Source organism: Elephas maximus, chromosome 1 (assembly GCF_024166365.1).
Source record: "Elephas maximus indicus isolate mEleMax1 chromosome 1, mEleMax1 primary haplotype, whole genome shotgun sequence".
In the NCBI taxonomy this organism is placed as follows: Eukaryota; Metazoa; Chordata; class Mammalia; order Proboscidea; family Elephantidae; genus Elephas; species Elephas maximus.
Genome location: NC_064819.1, coordinates 108368446 through 108382633, shown reverse-complemented (window position 1 = coordinate 108382633; position 14188 = coordinate 108368446).

Here is a 14188-nt window from a genome sequence, read left to right as displayed (position 1 = left end):
GGCCCGCCCAGTCTGGAGCAAGGGAGAAGAAAACCAAAGACACAAGCAAAAGATTAGTTCAAAGGACTAATGGACCACAACTATCACAGCCTCTGCCAGACTGGGTCCAGCACAACTAAATGGTGTCCAGCTTCTACCAAAGACTGCTCTGGCAGGGATCACAATAGAGGGCCTCAGACAGAGCTGGAGAAAAATGTAGAACAAAATTCAAACTCACACAAAAAGACCAGACTTACTGGGGAAACCCTGGGAGTAGTCCCCTGGACACCCTTTTAACTCAGTACTGAAGTCACTCCTGCGTTTAGATTAGACAGGCCCATAAAGCAAACAATAATGCACACAGCTCAACCATGTAAACGAGACTAAATGGGCACGCCACCTCAGGAGCAAAGACATGAAGGCAGGAGGGGACAGGGAAGCTGTAGGAATAGAAATGGGGAACCCATGGTCAAGAAGGGGAGAGTGTCGTCACGTCGCAGGATTGGCAACCAATGTCACAAAACAATATGTGTGTTAATTGTTTAATGAGAAACTAATTTGCTCTGTATACCTTCATCTAAAGCACAATAAAAAAGAAGTATAATAATGTTAACAAAACCTTATATGCTATTTTAAGACAGACCTTAACTCTCAGCCTTTTACATATTTTAATTCATTTACTCCTCCTACCAATTCTTACCACAGTCTGTTTTGCTTTTCATTTAAAGATGAAGAAACTGAGGCACAAAGAAGTTAAGTAACATTCCCAAGGGCACATAGCAGAGCCAGGATTGGAACTCAGGCAGTCTGGCTGCAGAGTCCTTGCTCCCAATCACTAATTGTTTAAGAAGACCAGAAGAAGCAGAAAACAGAGAGCTGTATAAGTGGCCCCCTCAGAGGAAGGTGAAGCAAGGAAAGGGTGGAAGGGAAGGGCCTTGGAAGCAGCAGGCAGCTGGGTGACCTTGACAGACATGGCCAGGGAGAGGCTGAGTTCCCACAGGAGACACAGATTATCAGGGAAGGCATCCCTGCCAGGGCCCTAGCAACAGAGTCCTGTTTAGGCTGCCTCTGCAGGGCCAGGTGGTTGGTAGAGTGAGACAGAGCCAGTTCAAAGAGGCCCTCGAATGCCAAGCTGCTGACTTCAGCCCCCAGATCAGTCAAGAAACCCACTCTCTGCAGGCAGCCTGGTTCCTTGCCACCCAGAATCAGCCATTGGCCCTCCCCCACATATACCTGTGCATCTGCCTTCAAGTTGGTCTGTCAGTCACTCCACAAATGCTTGCTGAGTACTCACGGTACGGTAGGAACGTTCTGGAGCCAGAATGCCAGGGTTTGACTCCTGCCGCCTCCTATTTGCATGACCTTTCACAAGTTACTCAATTGCTCTGTGCCTCAGTTTCCCCTCTATGAATGAAGAGCATGGCAGCATTGATCTCATAGGGCTATGGCGAGGATTAAATGAGTTAATACCTGTAAAGTGCTTAGTGCAGTGTCTGGCCCATAGTATGTGCTCAATTCACCAGCTACTTCTATGTCCCCACTCTTTGGGACTATTAATAACAGCATTGCCCTTGAGCTTCACCTACCTAATCTTCAGCAAATAAGATGAATAAGATCTCTGCCCTCATGGGATTTTCAGTCTATTAAGGGAAGCTTGGATAGATAAGTAGCTACTAAACTAGGATATTGGTGTTGTTAGCTGCCATCAAGTCATGCCCCAACTCGTGGAGACCCCATGCACAACCAAACTGGATCCTGCACCATCCACATGGTTACTTAAGGATGGGATCGTTGTGATCCATAGGGCATCCACTGGCTGATTTTCAGAAGTAGCTCCCCAGGCCTTTCCTGCTAGTCCATCTCAGTCTGGAAGCTCTGCTGAAACCTGTTCAGCATCATAACAACGCATAAGCCTCTACTGACAGACAGGTGGGAGCTGCGCATGAGGTGCATTGGTGAACCGGGGTCTCCTGCGTGAAAGGTGAGAACTCTACCACTGAACTACTACTGCCCTCAAACTAGGACATACATGAGCTAATTGTGCCTGAAAGTGGGGCACTTAATAGCCTCTGATGAAAGGAAAAACGAGCCTGTTAATTCTGTAAACGTTTAATGCATTCAGCAGCTAACTGAAAGGTTGATGGTTTGAGTCCACCCTGCAACACTGTAGGAGAAAGTCCTGGTAATCTGCTTCTAAGAAATCAGCCAGTGAGAACCCTAAGGACCGCAGTTCTACTTTGACCCAGATGAGGTCACCATGAGTTGGAGTCAACTCAATGACAACTGGTAGTAATGGGCTCCGAGAAGACCAGAAAGCAGCCCTGCCCATCCCCTGCTTCAATGAGCAGAGCAAAGCCTGACTCCCTCAAGCACGCTATACTTTTGCTTGTTCTGTTCTCCCTCAGACTGAGTCCTGAGTCCAGCTGTTCTGGCATCTGACTGCAGTGAGAGCCATTTCCCACCATGTGGCCGAGGAGAATCTGGCCCCGAGGCAATGTTGTCTCCTGGAAATAGATGACGTGGCTTCTGATCAAGATGGTTTCCTGTGGTCTAGCTTCTCGGCAGGGAGGGGGTGTGCTGGCACTGTTGATAGGCACTATCCTCGCGTTTCTCACCCATTATGAATATCTGGGCTGTCTAGAGCTTTCCCCAGGCTGTGATCATGCACAGCCAGTGTGGAGAAGGAGGGCCTAGGCCCTCAGAGCAGAAGGCAAGGACCAGACAGACTCCCTTTCCTTGTCAGATGTACCAACAGATTCCCCCCAGGGGCCCGAGGCAGAGTTGGAGGCTGTGCATCCTCAGCCCACCAGGCTCCCATCTTCATTCCCTTATTCTGAGCATCCACTTTACTGAGCATTTACTTGGTACCAGACAAGTAGATGATAGCATCCTCCACCACCCTGTGAGGTAGGAGTCACCCCCATTTTACAGATATGGAAGCCGAGTCTTTAAGAGTTTAGTAAGAGAGCTAGAAAGATGCAGAGCAGAACTGGAAGCCAAGTTGTCTAACCCCAGAGTTTAGGACATTGATTCACCCCTTATTGGTTTTCCCTCCAAGATTCTAATAATAATAGTGGTCATTGCCCACCATGATTCTAAGAGCTTTACGTGCCTCCACGCCTTCAGTTCTCACTCACAGAAAGTAAAAGCTTACTCCAGGTCACGCAGCTAAGTGTAGAAGAGCTGGGATTTGAACCCAGGCAGTCTGGCTCAGGTTTGTCAGCCTACCCACCGCTCTATACTGACTCTCGGGTAGATGCTAACACATTGACACTGGGAATGACTACGCTGCTCTTCATGCACAGCTGTGGATTGAGAACAGATCTCCAAGATATACTACAGAGTAAAAAAGTGAAGTAGCTGAATAGCGTGGTTAGAAGGCCACCATCTATATAAGAAGGAATGATAACACAGGCTTGGCCAAACTTGGAGGCTAAGGGTTCCGGGACCTGGCTTGTAGGGGGTGGTAGGGGGTGTGAGAAGTGGGCAGCCCAGGTGTGCAGTGGTGTCAAGGTCTGAGGTAGGCATGTTCCCTGAGCTTTAGTGGGTCTGCAGGACACAGTAACTGTGTCCTCATGTGGTGCCAGCTCATAGGCAAGTCTGGGATTCGTGACATCCAGCTGGGAAAAGTCCTGGGAGGCACTGAGGAAAGGGCCCCACAGGTATTTAGGGCAGCCTTCAGTCTCTCAGGGAGTGGGCAGCACCAAGCCCTAGCCCAGCCTGGGGACCCGGGGAAGGACAATGCCAGGCAGGACAGGGCTTGCTTCGGCCTTTAGGAGCTCAGATCAGAGGGCCCCAGCGCCTGCCTGGGATCTTGTTAAAATACATCTCCTCAAGACCCAGCCCTGGGACTGACTTTTTTGTTTGTTTGATTAAAAATTATTTTCACATATTTGTGAAAATGTGATTCATGAATGGGATAAAAGGGAGGAAGGAAGGGAGGGAGAGAGAGATAAAGAGAATCAAACAGCATGATAGAGAACACTGCAAGAGAAAATCTGGCAGCACTAAAGAGAAAATACTGAAATGCACGTCTACCTCCCAGGCCAGTGCTCACTCCCTGCGGCCGTCCCCTCAGGCGAGCAGTGGCCAGTCACTTGCCCTCTTTCTGGAGATGGTCTAGGTGCACACTGCACTGTATTGGCGCACCAAGAGCTGCCTCATTCTTTTTCATGGCTTTGTTGTAAAGAAGGTGAGTTTGTAAGAAGCTTCTCAGCAAATTTCCATGAACTGCAAATTTGGGGAAAGATTGCCTTAGAGAACTTCTTTGGAACCCACAGCTCTAGATTCCAATCTTGGCTCTGACATTTATGAGTTTAAGTGACCCTGGGCAAGATACATGGCCTCTCTAAGCCCCAAGCCTTAGCTTTCACATATGTTGTTGTTAGTTGTCGTCCAGTAGGCTCCGTCTCCCGGCAACCCCATGAACAACAACAGAAGAAAATGCTGCCCAGTTCTGCACCATCCTCATAATCACTGGCATACTTGAGTCCGTTGTTGCCTTCCAACTTAGGGGGCTCATCTTCCAGCAGTGTACTGGACAATATTCTGTTGTGATCCATAGGTATTTTCAAAAGTGGATCGCCAGGCCATTCTTTCTAGTCTATCTCAGCCTGGAAGTTCCACTGAAAACTGTCCACCATGGTGGCCCTGCTGGTATTTGAAATCCCAGTGGTATAGATTTCAGCATTACAGCAACATGCAAGCCACCACAGTATAACAAACTGACAAACAGGTTATATATGTATAAGAAGGATAATAATGATAAGGATATTTTTTAAGATTAGAAATAATTTATGACCAGTGCCTGATGCACACCAAGTGCCCAGATGCTAATAATAATGGAGGCGGGGGGAGTGAGATGATTACAGACATACACAATAACATGAGAACTATCACAAAGAATTTTTGAACAAATACCAGTGATTACTAGGCATAACCAATGAGCAGTGCTACAGGGCAAAACCTTTCATTTCAGCCCAAAGAATAATTTGGGGAAGAACAAGGTGCAATGAACTGCCTCTGGTGAGTTCCCCATCCCCAGCAGTCTGCAAGTGCACCAGAGGACCCTCTGTCAGGGTTTCTGCAGCAGGAGGGATGAAGGACAAGATGAGATGACTTCTAGGCACTTTCCAACTCTGGGTTGTATGACTGATTCTGAACCCTGAGGGAGAGACAACTTTCTGGGAAGAACTGACAAGTTCTTGGACAAGCCTGGCATGTACTCAGCTTTGGAGGATAATTGGTTGTTGGTCTGGGTGGCAGGTATCATTAAGTCGAGGGCTGGCAGAGTTGGCATTTGCTGGGAATGGAAGATTTGGACAATCAGACCCAGTGCTCTGCTATCCCTCTGTCTGATGGCTCCTGACTGATGGGAAGAGGGGTTCCTGGACACACACATGAGCTCAACAAATCTCTGTGGAATTACCTTCTGGGTCACAAAACTAATTGGGTAAAAATCATCTCATGGAATTCAGGAAAAAAGTCAGGGGAAGAGGGCATTGTGAGACAGAAGTGGGTTCAAACCCCAGCTCCAAGTTCCTGGAGAGTAACTTCCAGTACATGAGGTAATTTCCCTAAGTCTCAGTTTCCTTGTTTGTGAAACAGGGCCTTCCTTGGTAATGGTTGAGCAACACGATGAATGTAATTAATGTCAATGAGCTGTGCATGCGAAGACCACTGAATTTGCAAATAATTTCTTACCTATATATTTACCACGGGTGTTACAGATTGAACTGTGTCCCCTAAAAATACATGTTAACTTGGTTAAGCCATGATTCCCAGTATTGTGTGGTTGTCCACCATTTAGTGATTTTCCTATGTGTTGTAAATCCTAACCTCTACGATAATTAGTGAGGCAGGATTAGAGGCAGTTATGTTAATGAGGCAGCACTCAATCTACAGCATTAGATTGTATCTTGAGTCAATCTCCTTTGAGATATAGAAGAGAGAATGGAGCAGAGATGAGAGGGACCTCATGCTACCAAGAAACAAGTACTGGGAGCAGAAGCACGTCCTTTGGACCCGGGGTCCCTGTGCTGAGAAGCTCCTAGACCAGGGGAAGATTAATGACAAGGACTTTCCCCCAGAGCCTACAGAGAGAAGGACTTCCCCTAGAGCTAGTGCCCTGAATTCAGACTTCTAGCCTCCTAAGCTGTAAGAGGATAAATTTCTGTTTGTTAAAACCATCCACTTGTGGTACTTCTGTTATAGCAGCACTAGATAACTAAGACACATGGGTATTAAAAAAAAAAAAAAGTGGATGATACCCATATCTGGCAATTCTACTTCCATGCATCTACCATCAGAGAACCATTCACTTCTGTGCGCAGAGCCATGCACAAGGCTATTCACTGTAGAATTTGTTGGAGTAAATTCTCATCGAGAACAAAATAGATATAAAGTGGTTTACACATAAGACAGAATATATAGCCGTCAAAGTACATGAGTAAAAAAAAGCAAATTGTAGAGAAAACACATTATACCAATTACAAGACAGAAAATATACTTTTAAAAATTGTATATTTCCCATTGGTATATGTAAAATTATATGAAAAAGAAGTTAAATGGTCTAGAAGGTTCTACACCAAACTTACCAGTGGTTACCTATGGGATGATGAGGAGAATCCAGGGTTGAGTATTGTGGTCAAAGGGATCTTTGGCTTTATCTATCATATTTTAAGATCCAAAGAGTAATCATGAATTAAAATTGTTTTTAGAAATTACAGATATAATAAGTTCTGTAGAGAGAAAAAATATAGGAAAAAGACTGAAAGGAAATGTACAAAAATGTTTGACAATGGTTCCTTCTAGGTGATGTTTTTATGGGTGACTTTATTTCCTGCTCTTTTCTCTACTTTCTACACTTTACTTACTTTCTGAAAAGTCCATGTGCTACTTTATAATTAGCCATAAAATTGTTAAAAGAAAAATAAAAAGCATTTTTAAATACTCAGCCTCTCCTCCCTCCAAAAAATAAAACAAAACAAAACAAAAACCAGGGCCTTCCTTGAAGGACTAAATGAAATAATATCTGTAATGCAGCTAGCCTAGGGCTTGGTCCACAACAACAATAATCACAATCTAAATTCATTATTTTTTTTCTCTTTCAAAATAGCCAGTTGTTGGCATTCAGTTGACCAGATTTGCAAATGAAGGTATTTTCACTGTTTTTGAGTAAAGTCAGCATCAATTTGGGACAGCTATATCAAGGACTTTTTTCCCTAGGAAGTGAGTTCTGAATTGGTTTTGAAAAGGAAAATGGATTCTAATTAATACAGCAGATTTTTATTGAGCACCTACTGGGTGCTGGTGCTTGACCATGGTCTGGGGCTCTGGAGGTGAGGCACGATACACAGCAGACTAAAATCCCTGCCCTCATGGAGCTTGCATTCTTGTGAATTGTCCTAGGACCAAAGCCCCCAGTCTGGGAAGGGGTCCTTTCCAGACTCAGACAAGCCCTTTCCCTGGCTCTTCTCCACTGAGAGGGTCAGTCCAGGCTGCTTCTCCACTCTGAGAAAGGATGGCCTGGCTGGTACCACAGGTCTCACTTCACTGATCTTGTGGGCACCCACTCTGGGTCTGCCCTGCAAGACTCACATGGGTTGAGGGCTGGGGAGAGGCTCCAGATGACTACAGAGCACCTACGCCAATCCCACCCCACTCCAGGCTCTGTCCAGATGGGGTTTCTAGGAGGCCCTTGGTCTTCCCTGGGTGAGTGGGGGGGGTGGGAAAGGGTAGTCCCTGCTTCCCAGGGACCCAGCCCATTTAGCAGCATAATCTCTTGCGTTGTGTCTCCTCTTCCCTCAGACAGGGGCTCCCTGAGGGCAGAGCTGTGTCTCCCCCTCTGACTAGGGCTCCCTGAGGGCAGGGCTGTGTCTCCCCCTCTGACTAGGGCTCCCTGAGGGCAGGGCTGTGTCTCCTCTCAGACTGGGGACTCCTTTCCCCTTTCCTCCTCTTCCAGGCCCTGACCCTCAGGGAGAAGGGACATCCTTCCCAATTGCAAAGTGATGCCTGGCAAATTAAGGACTGAGGTGACTTGAACCCAGCTCCCCTTATGCCAGGTCAGGACTCTGTCCTTACGTGGGACACCCTCAAACTCTCAATGATTGCCTTTCATCTATATAGATCTCCACAGCCAGCTCTGCCCTCTGGTCATAAAACTGTCAGACAGCCCGGCTCCCAGGCCAGCTGCTTCCTCATCTCAGGAAAAAGGGTAGTTTAGCGTTTTTGTTTTTGTTTTTTAAGGGCTGACATGTTGTATCTCACCCCTCCCCGGGAGCTATTAGGCAAGTGAGGCGTTTACTTTGCTGAAGCCCTCGCTGTTTAGCTACAGGATTAGTTCTAGTCCATTTACTCACCAAGTCTGCTGGCCAAACGCTTCAACTGTAATAAATGTTTAATAACGACAGTTGGGATTGACCAGAAAATGCCCCTGATGGCAGTCATGAAGCCACACTGGCTCAAGGGAGCATTTAAAGTTCAGCTCATTGCTCCCACCTACCTATGGTGCCTATCTCCAGGTACTCAAACACCCAGGCAACATTCTTACCTGCCTCCCTCTGCCAAGCCACCCACCCTGTGACAGCAGAGCTGAAAGAGTGAAACACCCCCGAATGCTCCAAAATCCCCCACTAGGTTTTTGCATATGGGTGCTACCTGCTCCATCAGCCTGGGAGCTTCCTGAGGGCAGGGCTATGTCTCCCCCCTCAGACCGGGGCTCCCAGAGGATGGGGCTGTGTATCCCCTCCTTCCCCATTGCAGCCTGGGATGTTCCTTCCTTGTGTCCCCCGCCCAACCCAGCACAGAGCTGGTTCCACCAGAGGCTGCCAGGTGCCCAGGCTCCAGCTGGTTCTACCAGAGGCTGCCAGGTGCCCAGGCTCCAGGCTTGTTTGCAAACAAAGACCAGACCTGTGTCAGTGCTGGCAGATGTTAAAGACAACCCCACTGGGCCCTTTAGGAATTAGTCTAAAATACACGATTGTATTTCAGGAGCCTTAAGGGTGTTTCTGAAACCTTGGGGCCCAAGACAGTTATAACATATGTCCATTTTAGACTCTGGAAAATAGGGCGCTATAATTGGAAAAGTTAGCATAGCCTTAAGTACAGGGAGCCGGTCTCTTTACATCTCAAATACCAGGTATTTAGGTGGCTTTCTTGGAACCTGGCATTAGGGACACGTGTGTGAGCGGGCCAGGCTCATTTCTGAGGAGTGAGTGGGAACAGCTGGTGAGGGCGTGCAGGCAGGGCGGGTCATGCCATCTCTGAACCCTGATGCCAGCATCCCTGCTGCCAGCATACATGGACCCCAGACTCACCTCCCTTCTCCTTCCTCTTCTCTTCTGACCTGGGCTTTCCAAGGTCCCCAGGGCCACTTGGTAGACTCAGGGCTGACGTTTGCACCCTAAAGAATGCAGGTCTGGCTTTTCCTCTAAGAGTCGAAATGGGATCCCATGGTCTACCAGAGACACAGGGCATGGCAACTATGCCTGTAAGTGCTGGATCCAGACATTCTGGGTTCAAATCCTACCATCTGGGCTCAGGTAAGTTACCTAAACTCTCTGGGCCTCAATCTCCTCATCTATAAAATCGGATGAAAGTTATAATACCTACCTCCCAAGGCTGCTGAGATGATCAATGCAATAATTTACACAAAGCATTTTGCACAGTGCCTAGCCCATAGTAAGAACTCAATAAATGTTAACCAAACCAAACTTGTTGCCATTAAACCAATTCCGGCTCATAGCAACCCAAGAGGACAAAGTAGAACTGCCCTATAGGGTTTCCCAGGAGTGGCTGGTAGATTCAAATTTCCAACCTTCTGGTTAGCAGCTGAGCTCTTAACCACTGCACCACCAGGGCTCCCAATAAATGGTAGCTACTATAATTATATTTTTAAAGGGTCAAAAATATTTCCAAAGCAGCCCTTCATTAGACCTGGGACTCTTTACTAGCCCTGCCCTCCCTGGAGATCCCTGTATACCCATCTCACTTTGGCCTCTTGCTCTGATCCAGATGAGCTACTTCTCGTTCAGAAGTCACCCATTCATTTATTTGTTCCTCCAGCCTAGACCGCACACTTACTTGTGTGAGCACTGGGTGTTCATCAGTGAAACAGTCAGCCTTTGCCCACCAAATACTGCCCCCAAGCCCCTGCCCAAGCACCTGAGAAGCTTTGTGAGACAGCAGGGGTGGTCTGTGGAACCAATCTCCATTCCTGGAGATACAAATCAAAGAAAACTGCCTACAACCACTTGGCAGGGTTGAGGGAGGAGTTATGTTCTGGAGGGAAGGATAGTGTTATGGAGTGTTAGTGTCTCCTGAAGAAGATATGACAAAGTCCGAACCCCCAGTAACTATAAGTGTGACCCTGTTTGGAAATAGGCTCTTTGAAGATGTTATCATTTAAGTTAACAAGAGGCCATACTGGAGTAGGGTGAGTCCTAATCCAATCTGAATGGTACCCTATGAAAGAGAGGAAGAGACACAGGAGGAAGACCACCATGTGAAGACGGAGGCAGAGATTGGAGCGATCTACAATCCAGGGATCACCAACCATCTCCATAAGGTAGGAGAAAGGCATGAAATGGATTCTCCTTCAGAGCCTTCAGAAAGAATTAACGTGGCTGACACCTGCTTTCAAACTTCTAGCCTCTAGAACTGAAAGACAATAAATTGCTATTCTTAAAAGCCACATGGGCTGCAGGGCTTTGTTATGGCAGCCCTAGGAAATGAGTGTGGGTAGCCACTCCTTCAGTATTTCCAGATAACCGACAAGTTCCCATGTAGTATTTTAGTTGCAAGGTGTGAGGAAGACACATTTGCCATTTTGGTGTAGAAGAAAGTACAGCAAGTTTAGAGTTTCTTGGACAGTGAAAAGGGCACTGGGTCATCCATGTGTTCTAGTTATCCCGTGCTACATAACAAGCCACCCCAGAAGGTAGTGGATTAAAACAACAATTACTTATTTGATCATGATTCTGCAATTTGGATAGGGTGCCTCAGGGACAGTTTGTCCCTGCTTCACAAGGCATCAGACTGGAAGATCCATCTCCAAGATGACTTCACTCATGGGGCTGCCAAGTTGATACAGCTGGGGTTGAGGGTAGGGCCTCAGTTCTCCTCCATGTGGTCTCTCCATATGGTCATGTTGGGCTTCTCAAGCTGGGCAGCTGGTTTCTGAGAAGGAGCATCCCAAGAGAGAGGGTTCCAAAAGGATATATCCCACAACACAAGTGTTTATCATGGCTCTGTTTGCATCATGCTTATTGATGTCCCATTGGCCAAAGCAGGTCACATGGCCAAGTCCAAAGTCAATGTGGAAGGGACCACACAAGGGCATGAATACTGGGAGGGCTGGTTCTTTGGTTACCACTGAAGTAACAGTCTACCAAAACATGGGGTCCCTAGCCCCACCAGTGACCAGACATATCCACATAGGCCCAGAGGTGGCCGTTTCACTGACAGACAGGTAATAGTGATTTTATAGGTTCAGATGCTGGGACAAAGAAACACCAAAATGCAGAGGCTAAAACAGGACAGAAGTTTATCTCTCACGCATAAACACCCAAGTAGGTAGTGCAGGGTTGATGTGGTGGCTTAAGTTTCTTCCAGTCTTGTTTCTCTGCCGTCCTCAATGTCCAGGTTTCATCATGTGGTCCAAAATGATTGCTCCAGTTCCTGCTATCATGTTTGCATTCCAGCCAGTGGGAAGAGGAAAAGAGCAAAGGGAGTGCTCCTTCCTTCCCATTCCATTGACCAAGACCTAGCCACAAGCCACATCTAACTGCAAGGGAAACAGGAAATGTAGTCCTTGGAGAGCTTTGTACCCGGCTAAAGCTACAGAAGAGGAGGAGAACAGATATAAAGGAACATTGGTGGTCTCACTCACAGGAAGCAAATGACCAGCCCCAGAACATTCTGTCTGTCAATCATATTCCTAAAGTCAGGAGCAGAAATTTTGAAAACAACCCTGAACTGTGGTTCATGGTATAAGGAGAAGGGACCCTAATGTATGACAGTCAGCCTGAGCTTTGTATGGTCAAGAGCCAGCTGACTTCCTAGGGAGCCAGCAGAGAGAAGCACCATTTCCTATGGATTCTACCGGCCTCAGTGCCCAGGAGTATGAGGGAGGAAGATCTACAGGAAGGGGCCACCCACAGCCCCAAAGGGGATATCTTAGTTATCTAATGCTGCTACAACAGAAATACCACAAGTGGATGGCTTTAATGAACAGAAATTTATTTTCTCACAGTTTAGGAGGTTAGAAGTCCAAATTCAGAGCGCCGGCTCTAGGGAAGGCTTTCTCTCTCTGTCCACTCTGGGGGAAGTCCTTGTCTCTTTTCAGCTCCTGTTCCTCTGTTCCTTGGTGATCTTCATGTGGTGAGGGCATTCGTCTTCCCCATCTAGGTTTCCTTGCTTCGGTGCTGAGTCTGCTTCTTTTATATCTCAGAAGTGATTGGGTTAGGGCACACCCTACACTGATGTGGCCTCATTAACAAACAAAGAAAACCCTATTCCCAATTGGAATCACATCCACATGTATAAAACCAAAAAATCCAAGCCTGTTGCCATGGAGTCAATTCTGACTCATAGTTGGACCCTGCAGGACAGGGTAGAACTGTCCTATAGTTGGACTGCAGATGCCAAGGTCATGGGTGGGATTCCACAGAAACACTTGAATCCCTGGCTTCAGAGAGCAGCTCTCACTTCACCTCCAGCTGTTCCACAGCTGGGAACAGCTGACTGTAAGACTCTGTGGCTCAGTGTGAAGCCATCTGGCTGCTGGATAAAGGCCAGCCTGAGGGTTTCCTGCCATCCCTGCCCACAGGGGCTTCTTTGCCTCAAGCCCGGCTGCCCTGGACATGTGTCTCGCCCTGGGCCTGGAGCCTCACTGTGTGAGGGTCAGCAGCGTAATTACTTTGTAGCATGACACCTCCAAGGCTTTACGCTCCTTGATGGGAGGCTCTATACTTCAGTACTATGTAGTGGGCATTTTGCCATCTAAAGGGTCTGGGGCAGAGGACAGGAGAGGGTCCTCAGCTTCTTATACGAAAATTGGCACATTTCCACCAAGAGAGGTACAGACATCGCATTCTGTCCCTGGAGGTCGGAAGCAAAGGCGTGCACATGATCAGCCTAGAGCTGGGACACAATGAAAGCCTTAGGCCACCAAAACAGACATGAGGTGTGGCTTAAGGGTCAGCCCTACCATGTAAGCAGTAAATCAGGGCCCCTGAAAACTCCTGTAGGTTGATTAATTCAGAACAAGGGACTGGACAGGAAAGGGCAAACTCACTGAGTCTCCTGGCTAGAGGGGTCCAAGTAATAGCTAGGTTGTGAGTAAAAAGGTGGTTTCTCAGAAACACTGATGAGAAAGCCAGTCAAAGGCCCCCAGGCCTTCAGGGACAAGGGAGAAATCACTTAGTGAGACATCATCCTCTCTCCGCCTACAAACTCTCTCAGCATTTCATTGTTCTGTGTGGCATTAATATCTGTCAGATATGAAACATAACCAAGATGCCAAGAGATACTCAGGCAAAAGGTGTGGACAATGCACACAAAAAGAAACCAACATGTGGATACATGTTCAAGCTCACAAATAATCAGAAAGTAGTAAATCCAAACAATGAGTTAGCATCTAACATTACTTTTCGGTAATTTTTAGCAAAGTCCAACGCTGAACTATCAGGACAGTCTATCCACTCTCCTGGCCCAGCTTCCTCTTCTAGTTCCTCTGCCTGGCTCTGCCCCCATCACAGCTGATTGGCCCAGGGATGGACCCTGCCAACCCTGATTGGACCTTGACTGATAGGGCTTCAAGCCATAGGCTGGGCTAAGCCAATCAGAGTCTCCCTCTTGAGAATTTGAACTCAGATACAGAAATAATGGGCTATTGATGGTGGATTTGGGGTCTGAGTGTTCCCAGGGAGACTGGTATAACGGTCACCAGCACACACTTGAAGTCAGGTAGACCTGGGTTTCAGCCCCGGCCCTACCACTTCCAGGCTGTGCATCTTTGAACAAGTTCCTTAGTCTTTCTGTGTCTCAGCTTCCTCATTTGTAAAGTGAGGATAATTATAATTCCTACCTCAGAGAGTGGTTGTGAAAATTACAATAATCAATCAGACAATTGGCATAGTGCCTGGGACAAAGTAAGCCCTCAGAAAATGTGAGCCGTTATCATTATAAGTGCCGTACATTCAGAGCT